General features: G+C 40.4%; 1 protein-coding gene across 3 annotated transcripts in view; it reads right to left on the bottom strand.

Moving 5' to 3' along the window:
• Window positions 1–13,561, bottom strand: part of MAP3K5 (mitogen-activated protein kinase kinase kinase 5) — a 201,201-nt gene that overhangs the window by 56,498 nt on the left and 131,142 nt on the right. The gene's annotated exons all lie outside the window — the stretch shown is intronic.

Here is a 13,561-nt window from a genome sequence, read left to right as displayed (position 1 = left end):
GTTAACTAAAATGTAATTTAAAAAAAATGAAAATAGGAGGAAAATTTTAATCTTTGATGTAAAAGGAAATATCTACAGACCTAAACCCCAAGCTGTCAAGCGTCTCAGTCAAATATGGAAAACTGATCAAAATAAAAGGGGTTTAGAGAGTATTTGGCAGAGACCTCCTGGGATGTGCAGGAGTAATCCAAAAAGACCAATTTTTGATGTCAGACTGGAACTACCAGGTCAAGCCCATGTCTCTGCAGAAACCGAGTGTAAAACTACACACAACAGGAGATGAGCTCTTTCTACTGCCTACATTTTTCTGTAGCGCAAAGCAGGCAGTCCATTGCTGGATTTAACTCACAGGAGGGTTTGAGTTGCATTAAAAAATTTTTTTTAAGAATTTAAAAAAAGATTTTATTTATTTGACAGAAAGAGACAGCGAGAGTGGGAGACAGGGGGAGTGGGAGAGAGAGCAGCAGGCTTCCAGCTGAGCAGGAAGCCTGATGCATGGCTCTATCCCAGGAACCTGGGATCATGACCTGAGCCGAAGGCAGCTGCTTAACCGACTGAGCCACCCAGCTGCTCCTTGCTAATGTTTTATTGAGGATTGCTGCATCTATGTTCATCAGATATTTGCCTTAAGTTCCGTTCCCTCCCTCCCTTCCTTCGTCCCTTCCCTCTCCACCTCTCCTCTCCCCTTCCTTCTTTCCTTCCTTTCTTCCCTCTTTCTTTCAAGTGTCTTTATCTGGTTCTGGTATCAGGGTAATGCTTACCTCATAGAATGAATTGGAAACTTTCCTTCCCCTCGCCAACCCGTCCTTTTTTGGACAATAATTTGAGAAGAACAGGTAATACCTTCTCTTTAATGCTTGGCAGAACTCACCTGTGAAATGGTTTGGTGGTGGGCTTTTTAAATTTTTTTGAGACTTTTTGATTACTGACTCAATTTCATTGCTAGTAATTGGTCTGTTTAAATTTCCTATTTCTTCCTGATTCAGTTTTGAAAGGTTTTCTGTTTCTAGGAACTTACTCATTTTTTCCGAGGTTGTCCAATTTGTTGGCATATAGTTGTTCATAATATTCTCTTATAATCTTTCGTAGTTCTGTGGTATCAGTTATTTCTCCTCCTTAATTTCTGATTTATTCTATTCCTTTTTCTTTGTTCTTTTTTTCCCCTTTTCTTTTCTCTTTCTTTCTTTAATGAGTCTTGCTAAAAATTTATCAATTTTCTTGATCTTTTCAAAGAATCAGCTCCTGGTTTTACTGATTTTTCCTATCTTTTTTTTTTTTAGTGTCCATTTAATTTCTTTCTGTTCTAATATTTATTATTTCCTCTTTCTACTGGTATTGGGCTTGATTTCTTTTTTCTAGTTCTTTTAAGTATAAGGGTAGGTTGTTTATTTGAGATATTCTTGCTTCTTGAGGTAGGCCTGGATTGCTACAATCTTCCCTCCCAGAACAGCTTTTGCTGCATCACAAAGATTTTGGACTGTTGTATTTTCATTTTCATTTGTCTCCATGCATTTTTAAATTGTCTCTCCAATTTTTTAAAAAAATTTTTATTAATATGTCATGTATTATTAGCCCCAGAGGTACAGGTCTGTGAATCCCTGGGTTTACATACTTCACAGCACTCACCATAGCACACACCCTCCCCAATGTCCATAACCCAGCCACCCTATCCTTCCCCCACCACTCCCCAGCAGTCTCTTCAATTTCTTGATTGAGCCCGTATTGTTCAGTGGCATGTTATTTAACTTCCATGTACTTGTGTTCTTTCCAGAATTTCTCATGTGATTAATTTCTAGCTTCAAAACATTGTGGTCAGAAAAGATGCATGATATGATTTCAATCTTTTTGAATTGATTGAGACTTGTTTTGTGGCTTAATGTGATCTATTCTGGAGAATGTTCTATACGCACTTCAAAAAATAAGAATTCCACATTTTTGCGATGGGATGTTCTAAATATATGTTAGGTCCATTTGGTCCGATGTCTCATGCAAAGCCACTGGGCCCCTGTTGATTTTCTGTCTTGATGATCTATCCACTGAAGTAAGTGGGGGATTAAAGTTCCCTACTATTATTGTATCAAGTTCTTCCTTTATGTCTGTTATTAGCTGCTTTATGTATTCAGGTGCTCCAGTATTGGGTTCATAAATATATGCAATTTTACAACCTCTTGTTGGACTGCTGCCTTTATCATTATGTAGTATCCTTTTTTTGTCTCCTTAGTCTTTATTTTAGTCTCTTTTGTTCAATATAAATATTGCTATCCCAGGTTTCTCTTTGGTTCAATTTGCATAGTGGATGTGGTTTTCTATCCCCTCATTTTCAATCTGCAGGTGTCTTTAGGTCTGAAGTGAATCTCTGGTAAGCAGCACGCAGACGGGTCTTGCTTTTTTATACAGTCACCCTATGTCTTTTGCTTGGAGCATTTAGTCCATTTATATTCAAAGTAATTTTTGAGCTATGTAATTACTGCCATTTTGTTACTTGTTTTATGGTTGTTTTTGTAGTTCGGTGTCCCTTTCTTCGTTTGTACTCTTCCCCTGTGGTTTGATAGCCTTCTTTAGCGATATGCTTGGGTTTCTTTCTCTATATTGTTTGTGTATCTACAGCAGGTTTTTGATTTGTGGTTGCCATTAAGTTCATACATACCGTCTTATGCACATAGCAATCTATATTATCCACGAAAACAGAAAGTGGGTTCTGGTACTGGCAATATGGCAGACTTGGTATTTAGAAGACTTCCTGCTAAAAACCCCTCTGTAAAATAAAACAGACACACCCTTTCTTTCTTTCTTTCTTTCTTTCTTTCTTTCTTTTTTTTTTAGAGGGACTGAGAGAGACAGCAAGCACTCAAGTGGCAAGGGAATGGCACGGGGAGTGGGAGAGAGAGAATCTTAAGCAGGCTCCATGCTTAGCGTGAAGCCTGATTCAGGGCTTGATCTCAGGAGCCTGAGATCATGACCTGAGTTAAAATCACGAGTTGGACACTTGACCAACTGAGGCACCCAGACACCCCCAAACAGACACACTTTTAAATGCCCAGCAGGGCTTACAAAAAAGTAAAGGCTGCCAGGATCTAGAAATAAAGAGAAAGTGGACCACTTGAGAGGAATCATAACTGATGTTCCTGCAGCCCAAGGTGTGGGGATGAAGGCTGGGCTTTCAGTCTCATTAATCTTGGGCAGGGATTGGCAAATGCTGTCTCCAAAGAGTCAGATATTGAATACTTTAAGATTTGTGAGCCATATGATCTCTGTGGCAACTTCCCAACTCTGCCATGCAGCACGAGCTCAGTCAAACATATATAAACAGACGGGCATGTTTATATATGTTTATGTTTATATCCAGTATGTTTTTATGTTTATATGTTTACTGGATATGTTTATATCCAGTAAAACTTCATTTACTAAAGGTAGTGGCAGGCTGGATTTGACCTTTGGGCTATAGTCTGTCAACCCCTTTTCTAGTGCTTTTGTCTTAATGCCCATGAAGGGATATGAAACAGGGCCTTGTGCCTATACCAGGTGAAGAGCTGGGCCCTTGAAATCAAGGGTTCTTGAAGGACTGTAACTTGATGAAAGGGTAGATTAGAATAAAGTCAGCCCACTTGTTCACTTGCCCACTTGCCCACTGCAGTGGGAAACAAAAATACAGCTCATCTGTCTTAAACTAAGCTCTAGGTGGACAAAAACAATACTTTCTGAATATTTTCAACCACAGGCTGATTCTCATGCTGGTTTAGTTAAAATTTACACTTATTAGGATACCATAATTGGTCTTGAGCTTTGGCATCCCTGGAGTGCTAGCAAAAACAAAGCAAAAACATTTTAAAGGGAGATTCCCTTAAGATGGACTATAAAGGATTTGCACTCATAATACATCATTGAAACTGAGCTCACAACCCCAAATTTTAAAACATATAAGGAAATAATTCACTGCCCGTGAGTTAGCAGATTTGACAAATATCAGTCTTCCTAAACTTCATAAAGTAAATGACACAAAAACTTCAAAATAAGTACACTTAACATAGAGATATAAAACAAGAAATCAAAAAGCAGGAAAAAAGGATAAGACATTCTAAAAAAGGCCAGGCAGATCTGAGACAGAACCAAAGTTAACTTCCAGAAAGTGAGCCCTAAGTAGGAAAAATAAAAAATATATTCACAAGCAGACATAGTAGAGGGAAATTAAAAAACGAGAAGTAAACAGAAGATCAAAAAGGAAGCAGACATTAAAAAGGACAAATTACCTACAAAGGTAGTAATCAGATCACTCTGTAAACTCTCCAGGGTACACACACTCGACTTGAGGGACCATAGCCAAGGAAGATGAGGAAAATGTGGTTTTGTCATTACCAGCTTCAGTTTATTTGTTTCCAACAGGTTTCTAAGCACTGACAGAAGGCAATTAGTTGTATTCCCCTGGGGAAAACTATGCCCAATAGCCAACCAGGACTGGGTGAGCAATGGCCTCCTTATCATGGACCCTTCTCTGGCTAAGGACAGACGCCATGCTCTGGAAAGGACACATCTTACCTTTCCACTGGCAACACCGTACCCAATGTACATAAAAGAATAGTCCTGTTCTGGATGTCTCATGTAAGGCCGAAGACTGTCCTAGTCCAGAGCAGAACATCAGGCATATTTTCAGGGTGAGGGAATAGGGATCAGGAATCATTTAGCCATTTCCTCAGACTAGAAGATAACATGGGGCTCCAGTAAAGTGGCAGCAAAAATTGTCAAAAAATTCCACCAGAAAGAGCCTAAGACTCCATACCCAATTCCTGTGGCCCAGACTTCCACCGTGCTGTGCCACACATGCTGGAAATCTACCAGACAGGACCCAGGTCAGCAGAAGGCAGGGCAGGGACCATCACCAAAGGTGCTTATCTTTGCTAGTGTGCCTTACCAAGAGTAGAGAAACCTGCACACTGAAACCTAGTATACCTTACATTATTATAATGCTTTATAATTTAAAAGAAAAAAAAAACTGTCCATAACCTATCTCATTTGATGGTCACAATAAACCTGTGTCATAGTAGGGAAGGTCTATGATTAGCTTCAACTTACAAATGATCAGAAATATCTTTTCCAGTGAATCAATCAGAGCTGTCGTTTACACCCAGCTCATGATTCCTGATTCAGTGTTCTTAAAACTACCATTGTTGTAGGGATATTTTTACTTTGTTTCCAAACACCATTACGATAAAAGCATTCTAGTGTGTCATGAATATTCACGGGAACATTCATTCTCTTATTTAAACAGATATCTGGGAGACAGCTGGTGCCCGTCTGAGACTCCATTCTTGCCTTTCCCTTACTCCCCATATCTGCTATACTAATTCTACAGACTCTTAACTGGCTTTCCCTTTTCCCCTCCTCTCCTGTTGGCTGTTCCCCGATCTTTAAGATGGCAGTGAATTTTCCAAAGTCCAAACTTCCAAAGTGAGCTGTCCATGTCTGTACCACGGCCTCTGCTTTACTAAAAGGTTTCTCATTACTTTCAGAATCAAAGCCAAACTCCTCAGCACGGGATAAATGCCCTTTGGCTTCTTTGTGCTGCCTCTGTGCCCAACCTTCTTTCTCAACAACCTCCTTCAAAATCTCTCAGGGACGTTCCTGAGATCTTTGTGCCTTTCCACAGGCTGTGTTTTCTACCTAGGTAATTCTGCCTCGTCTTTCAAAACCAAGCTGGAAGAGGCTTTCCCCAACTGCCCCCCTGACCCTCAAGAGCTGGGTTACTTTCTGGTCTGATGTGCTTCCAAGGCTTTCTGTCCTTACTCATTACTTTGGTAACCCTTCCTTCTCTTGCTTAGTCTGCATCCCTGTCTGGACTCTGAGCTTTGTGAGAGCTATGATTTATCTTTAATTGCTCTACCTCTAGTCTTGGCAGTATCTGGTTTGCAGATGCTCAGTAATTATTTACTTAACTGATTAATCAGGATATAGAAAACTTGAACAGAATCACTTTCTTTTTTTAATAAACCGGGTTCCAAAACAAAACATTGAAAATCAGCATCAGTTTATTCTTAGTTGAAAGGAGTTTTGCCACACGGATATTTATACAGTATGGTGAAGAATATATAAACCTCCATGAGGCTGCCCCAGTTTTAGCTCCCCTCTGGAATCCAAAGCATCAAAAGACTTTTCTCTTTTTAAAAGATTATTTGTTAGGTATGGCAGATGATTCCTGTTGAACAAAGTAGTCACAGTAAGAATTGAAAGGGCTTTTCATAAAACCAAAGTGACTGACAACCATTCCAGGGAGTAATTTCTACTTCATTTTAAAAATTTCTTCTTTCTATTCTGACCATATAGACATATAAATTGGAAAGGCAGGTTTGAGGAGACTAGCCTGGTCTATAAGTCAAAAAAAGTAGAACAGAGCTGGCCCTGGAAAGAAAAGGTGTGTTAAATTGGAAACATGGAAAACATACGGGGTGGAGGAAAGTGTTTAAAAAAAAAATAAAAGGTAAGAATACACTGCTTATATGCTCTGCATTCTATTTCTATTGCCATAGAAATAAGTTAGTGAATTAGATTGTTGCTAAGGGAAACAACTGCATTTTGAAGCAATGATGGGAATACTTCTAGAATCATCCCTCTATTGTTGCCTGCCCAGAACAATCTAAGTCTGGTACTGGAAAGGGAATCAGCGTAGGAAGACAATATTGACAAGGCCAAACAACAAAGTGGTGATTCACTTAGTTCCCGCGCTGTCGAGGGACGTACAGTAACACAGCCAACTTCCAAAGGCCATACACTTCCCTCTGGGGCTTAATTACATTAGGTGAATGGTCACCTCAAAGACCCAAAGGATAACTTCATCAATTTTCAGTCTGTATTGCCTTCTTAATATGTAAATGTCAAAAACATTAATAATGATTAGTAACATTAATAAAATGCTAAAAATGCTTAGGTTCAAATAACCAGTTTGATAGATCTCTTCTTCCAGTTTACTCAAATATCACCTTCTCAATGAGCCTTCCCCTGCTTATTGGTCCAAACTTGCATGCTCTGTTATACTGTAACTTTCTGACCCCTTTCCTACTAAATTTTTCTCCTAACACTGATCATTATCAAACATGTTATGCATTTTACTTATTTATGTTGTTTATTGCTGGTCTTTCACTAGGATGTAAGCTCAGTGAAGGCAGGGATTTTTCTCAAATTTTTTTCTGTTGTATCCCCAGCAGCTAGGATAATGACTACCACATAATAGGTGTGAATAAATATTCATTGAGTGAAGTGAATTTATAACTATCAATGTGGTATAAAGATGAGTTTAAGCTGAAAACATGTGAATCAATAGCGGCTGCATTAAAAACCTTTATCTAAAACCTTTTTGGCTGGCTTAAAGAAAGCCTCCTGAAAATACAGCTGCCAAAATCCCCTCTCTGGGAGGTTAGGACCATTCGTACCTAGATGAGATATTACATAAACAAAACCTTGCCAAAACGTTCTGTGCCTTCCACTTTTCCCTCATTAGTTTCCCACTGCATGCTTTTCCTTAAAGTCCTATGAAGGACTTTTCTCAGGAGGATAAGCAAAGGTAACTCAAGCTAATCAGAAGCCACTTTAAGTGCTCGCATGTATCTGAATAAACCTTGCCTTTTCTCTTGTTAATCTGTCTTTTGTCAGTTAACTTGCAGGCCCCCAATCACTGGACAGTTGATAGAGGAAAAAGTTGTGTTTTTTTGTTTTTTTTTTCCTTCCCAACAGAAGGAAAGAATGAGTGACAAATTGGTACTCATATCATACAGCACCGTAAGGGATATATTTTCTTAGTGCAGTAAATGTGGGCGTTGAGCTTCAGATATGTGCAAAAATAGAAATGGGATGTTAAAGACAAACAAACCAACGTGATGATTCCAAATTGATTTCAATGAATTCTAAACCATAATTCACTGTTAATGTTTGTAAAGCAAATCATCAGAAAAGGAAATGGTAAGGTATTCCATCATTCTGCAGGTGTTTACGTCAAAATGTTCCTTTTATCTTGCTTGTCTCCACGCCTCAAGGGGTCAACTTTCTCTTTCTGCACACTAGAAAGTACATGGTGCACACGGGTGCACAGGGCCCGGCACTATGATTGCTTCAGGTTCAGGTCAGCCATGTGCCCATTTTGATGAAACAGTGAGGTACACATGAATATATGAGAAAGAGAGATAAAGAGGAAAAGGGATGGCAGGAGGGAGGGAAAGAGAGAGAGAGAGGCAGAGGTTCGGAGAGGTGGAGTATATGTATGTATTTGGGAGAGGAGCGAGGCGGGAGACACACCATATTTTGTATTGAGGGCCAGAAGGACCTTGGTAGTTTGTGTCTAGCATTTTTTCCTCCAAGGAGATAAAAACAGAAAGAGATGAAAAGAGAATGAGTCAATAATGCCTTGGTTATGATATGCAGCTGGATTATGGTGTTCATTCTTTCACTTACTTAACACTGAACAACTTCCAGGACAGTGTCACAGCACCTACTCTGTCCCTTCCAATCCATAGCTCTTTCCCCCAGTTTGAGCTTTATCACACACCACCTTCGAGCCCTTCCAAGCCTTCAGATCTAACTGAACTACTTCTGCTTGGATGCCTCATACCATGTGAGACTACATGATTAGAAAGGAAACAGAGCCACAGCCCTGTCCTGGGATGTCCATAGTCTGGAGTGGGCTACAAAATTACAATGCAGTGAGAAGAAGTGAGGCAGAGGAGGGGGTCCGAAATGCTAGGAGAGCAGAGGAAAGTGAAACGCGGTGTTGAGAAATGACACTTGACTTGCATCTCAAAAAATGAGGATGCAGTCACCAGGTGAGACAAAGAAGAAAAGGCATGTGGAGTTGGGCATCTGCGGATCAAGCCCAGGGGCAGAAAAGCTTAGTCCTCTGCAAAATGGAAGAGTCTGGCCATCCCAGCCCACAAGGTGGAAAGACAAGGCTATGTTCCAGCCAGAGGGCTGAGAACACTGTATCTGAGGAAAACTTCTACAGAGAGTAGCATCAAAGGTTTTTAATGAGGGGAGTCGCAGGATAAAATCGTGTGAGAGATCTTTCTGATGATTACAGAGATGCATACTGATGGCCAGGAGAGAGATGAGGCCACAGGAGAGATGGTAAAAACCTGAGACGGGGAATGACAGAACGGATTAGGTAACTGGGCTGGAGACACGTTGTGGTGTGAGGAAGATGAGAGGTAGAACAGGAGTTTCTCCCAGGAGGCTGCTGGGTAGATGCCCAAGGTACTAGCGAAATTATGGAAGGCTGAGAACAAAATAGGGACCACAGCTGATACGTATTCGAACTCTTAGAGTTAACGGCAATCCAGTGTTCAATGATTTCAATATAACTTTACCGAACCATTAAATTATTTAAGATACAGATTCCTTGCCTTTCCATGTCAGAGGAAAGTCCTTTGAAAGTGGGACTGATCTGTATTTGAAATAACCTCACATAGTTTGTACTAAGCTTGAAAAACTACACGAATTTGAGCTAGGAAAACATATTTAAGGTGTTCTTGGTCCACTCGCACTTGAGGAATCCAATCATTTTAGCCTAGCCAAGACTATGAATTTTGTCCAAAGTTATAAAACTGGCCATTAGCAAAGTTAGAACGAGAGCCCACGGCTCTTGACCCCCACACAGCAATTTTAGTAGAGTCAGGCTTGATCAGTTGAAGAAGGCGGCAGACCATGACCTGAAGGAGGCTGAATTCCTCCCACAACTGTACTGCTTCAAAGAAACCTTATGAGTCAAATAAAAAAGAAAAGTAGATCTTAATACGGGCTTCAGATTAGAAGTCTGTCAAACATCCAGAAGTCTAGGGATTAGCTTCAAATTTGTAGTTTATAGAACTACGTTGATAGTTGAAGTTTGCCAATGTTGACAACACCCTAAGTGAAGTCAACATTAAAGAATGTTTCACCTTTCCAACATTTTAATTTTGCTGTGGCCCTGGCTTCCCAAAGGCTTCAGAATAATTGACACATGCATTGAAACAACTTTAGTTCTATCCCCAGCTGAGGTGATGATAAGAAAGCAACTATTCTGCATATAAATCTTAATCGCCATGTAAAGATGGTCTCTAAGTTTACACTATCACGAATAGGAAGTAGAGGAATTATGTTTTGTGTGTCATTTAGGGGCTGATGGTTGAGTCTAGTTTGTGGTAATGAAATTAAAGAATTTTCTTTTTTTTTTTTTTTTAAAGATTTTATTTATTGATTTGACAGAGAGAGATCACAAGTAGGCACAGTGGCAGGCAGAGAGAGTGGGAGAAGCAGGCTCTCTGCTGAGCAGAGAGCCCGATGCGCGGCTCAATTCCAGGACTCTGAGATCCTGAACTGAGCTGAAGGCAGAGGCTTAACCCACTGAGCCACCCAGGCACCCCTAAAGAATTCATTTTCTTTTTCTTTTTTTTTTTTTTTAAAGATTTTATTTATTTATTTGACAGAGAGAAATCACAAGTAGATGGAGAGCCAGGCAGAGAGAGAGAGAGGGAAGCAGGCTTCCTGCTGAGCAGAGAGCCCGATGCGGGACTCGATCCCAGCACCCTGGGATCATGACCTGAGCCGAAGGCAGCGGCTTAACCCACTGAGCCACCCAGGCGCCCGAAAGAATTCATTTTCATCAAATATTTAGAACACCAATAAGATCGTTTTAAATTAAGAATGTTGAAGATATATAAGAAATGTAATCATGTGGTTATCAAAAGTTAGGCAAAAATGTAACTTCAGACTATTTAGTGACTCATCTCCCCAAGGTGCTCTGGCTACAAAGGGACACTCAGTGAGAGGGAGAGTGAAGACAGACGTCCCAATGTTCACAGCCCGGATCATCACCGCAATCTCTGTTCATGACCATTGTGCCCACAGAACATTGCCACCCCATACTCCACCCAACACATAAATGCCAGCAAGGTCACTTTTTGGGGTTTAATGGAAAACTACCCACAACTTATTTAAACATACTTATTTTAAATATGCTGGAATTCACTATATATGCTATACAGTACACTGGGAATACTGTAGAAGCCATTCTGTGTCCAAGATTTTAAATTATTCTGAGAGCATGCAAAGGACAGAGTGGAAGAGTGTTTTTCTAACATTAAAAGAATAGAATCCCTGTACTTCCTTGAGAGGGGTGAGTAGGAGCACTTTGATGCATCAGCAATACTGTGTAAGCTGGTTTCTGTGAGGTCCGCGCAGCAACTATAAAACCCTCTGGCTCTTCCTATGGAGAATCCGGAACATTCCCTTCCTTATTTGGTTGGTGACTGTTCTCAGTGCCTGCAGATGGACTGCCTGACCAGAAAAAGCCCCACACAGCCACCCTATTTATTACTGTATCCAGATCAAAGGATCTTGGTTCTGTATCTTTGTGGAAGCTCTTTAAAAATGTGATCTACTGGGACGCCTGGGTGACTCAGTTGGTTGGACGACTGCCTTCGGTTCAGGTCATGATCCCGGAGTCCTGGGATCAAGTCCCGCATCAGGCTCCCAGCTCCACGGGGAGTCTGTTTCTCCCTCTGACCTTCTCCTCGCTCATGCTCTCTCTCACTGTCTCTCTCTCAAATAAATAAATAAAATCTTTAAAAAAAAAAAGTGATCTACCTACTTTTTTTTTTTTTTTTTTTTTTTTTTTACATTATAGGAAACCAAGTCTTAGAAAAATCAGCTGGCAAAATTTATCACAAATTCTAAGGCTGTTAGGCCTGTGTTATGCTATGAATATGGTTAAAGTGGTTTCTGGAGTAGAGTCCAAACTGTGAATTTAATCAATTAAGAAGACCACGTTGTCTTATATGGTGACCACAACCTGGCTATGCTCTGTGTATTTTTGGTAAGATGGATTTAGTTCCTTAAAAAAGGGCAGAAAACACAGGATGGCTCTCACTGGTTTAAAAAAGCCAGCATTTTATGACATTGCAGGAGAACTTTATGGACTTTCCAGTCCACCCACTTCAACATTTTATATTTACTAATAAAAGTATTTCATTTTCATTGTCTTTGCTACCTTTTACCTTGGTCATTGCTGTGTATCAAGTGACTAAATTTAAACCAAATAAACACAAAGATAATGAGGTCTAACCAAGGACCACTGATGTAGGAACCAAGAGATCTAATTCCTAATAAAATCACTTGAATAAGAAATTAAAGTTGTAAAATACAAAACATATACAAGTAAATATTATCTATTCCTCCTATAGGCAACAAGCTAATGCATGGGGAAAAAAATTTCCCCCCCAAATTAGGTCCTATCATTTTTTTTATAACTTTAATGAAAGAGCCTTAGGCTTACCTAGGAACATCAAAGCTAGAGAACTGCTAGATAATTATAGAACTTAACTCTGGACAGAGTTAACACTTGGTTATTATATTTAAATTCTCCTTCAACTGCTACCCTACGACTTCAGTGTTTTTATAAAGATTCTAGTATGTGGGATGACATTATCCAAGTGACCTAATAAATAAGAATGCCAGACAGGCTGGTGCTCTAGCTTCCTCAGTTTCACTTTAACATTAGAAATGACATTTTCAGCATTGTTTGGATTCTGAATTTTTTCTCAAGTCCAGCACTGGGCAGGGCTTAGAGAAGAAGCTGGCCTACTGTCACTCCTGGAGGAGGGTCAAGCACGGGGGTCAGCCCTCTTGGGACACTCCACACGGTCTTTACAGAGATGAAAGGCTCTTTATCACCGAGGAGTCATGACAAAAAAAGCAGGAATAGGTGTCTGCAGTGTCCTGTGTCCCTGAGGCAGAAGTCAGAGGGGAACAGCATTTCAGGTGACTGTTATTACTTTCTTTCCGTATTCAATTAATCTTCTGTTGGTCCAGGTCCTCTGTGTAGCACACAGAGGAAGGCCATGGCCAGTCATGCCATTCAGAATTTTCACTGTATTTTGCTTGTCTGAATTGCACATATCTCAGAGGAGCATAAAAAAACGCGAGGGCACTGTGGCCTGTGTGTGGAGGGTAAATCAGCATCCTCAGAGATAAAGCACAGTTACTATCAGGTAAACAAAACATAAAAACTCAGTATTCCTAAGTAAGAGTTGTCCAATGTTTGCTTTTTAGCTTTTTTTTTTTTTAAAGATTTATTTATTTGAGAGAGAGAGAGCACGTGGACAAGCCTGCCTCTATGAGCAGGGGGAGGGGCAGAGAGAGAGGGAGACAAGCAGATTCCCTGCTGAGTGGGGAGCCAGACATGGGGCTCCATCCTAGGACCCTGAGACCATGACCAGAGCCCAAATCAAGAGTTGGGCGCTCAACCTACTGAGCCTTCCAGGTGCCCTTTTCAGCTCTTTTTTAAAACAAGGAATTCCGTAAGTTGCTTTCAGCATTAAGGGAAAGCTCACAGGCTCTAGCTCCTCACCCATCATCACCACTTACATGTCCTCCCCCAATGCGTCCTCCAGTAAGACTTTAAATGTTCTTTTTTTTTTTTTTTTTAAGCCATAGAGAAGGCTTGCCTTGGTGGCTCAGTCAGTTAAGTGTCTGCTTCTGGCTCACATCATGATCCAAGCGTGCTGGGATTGAGCCCTGTGTCAGGCTCCCTGCTCAGCGGGAAACCTAC

Source organism: Mustela erminea, chromosome 4 (assembly GCF_009829155.1).
Source record: "Mustela erminea isolate mMusErm1 chromosome 4, mMusErm1.Pri, whole genome shotgun sequence".
Classification (NCBI taxonomy): domain Eukaryota; kingdom Metazoa; phylum Chordata; class Mammalia; order Carnivora; family Mustelidae; genus Mustela; species Mustela erminea.
Note: the sequence above shows the minus strand (reverse complement) of the source record. Positions and strands in the feature narration are given on the sequence as shown.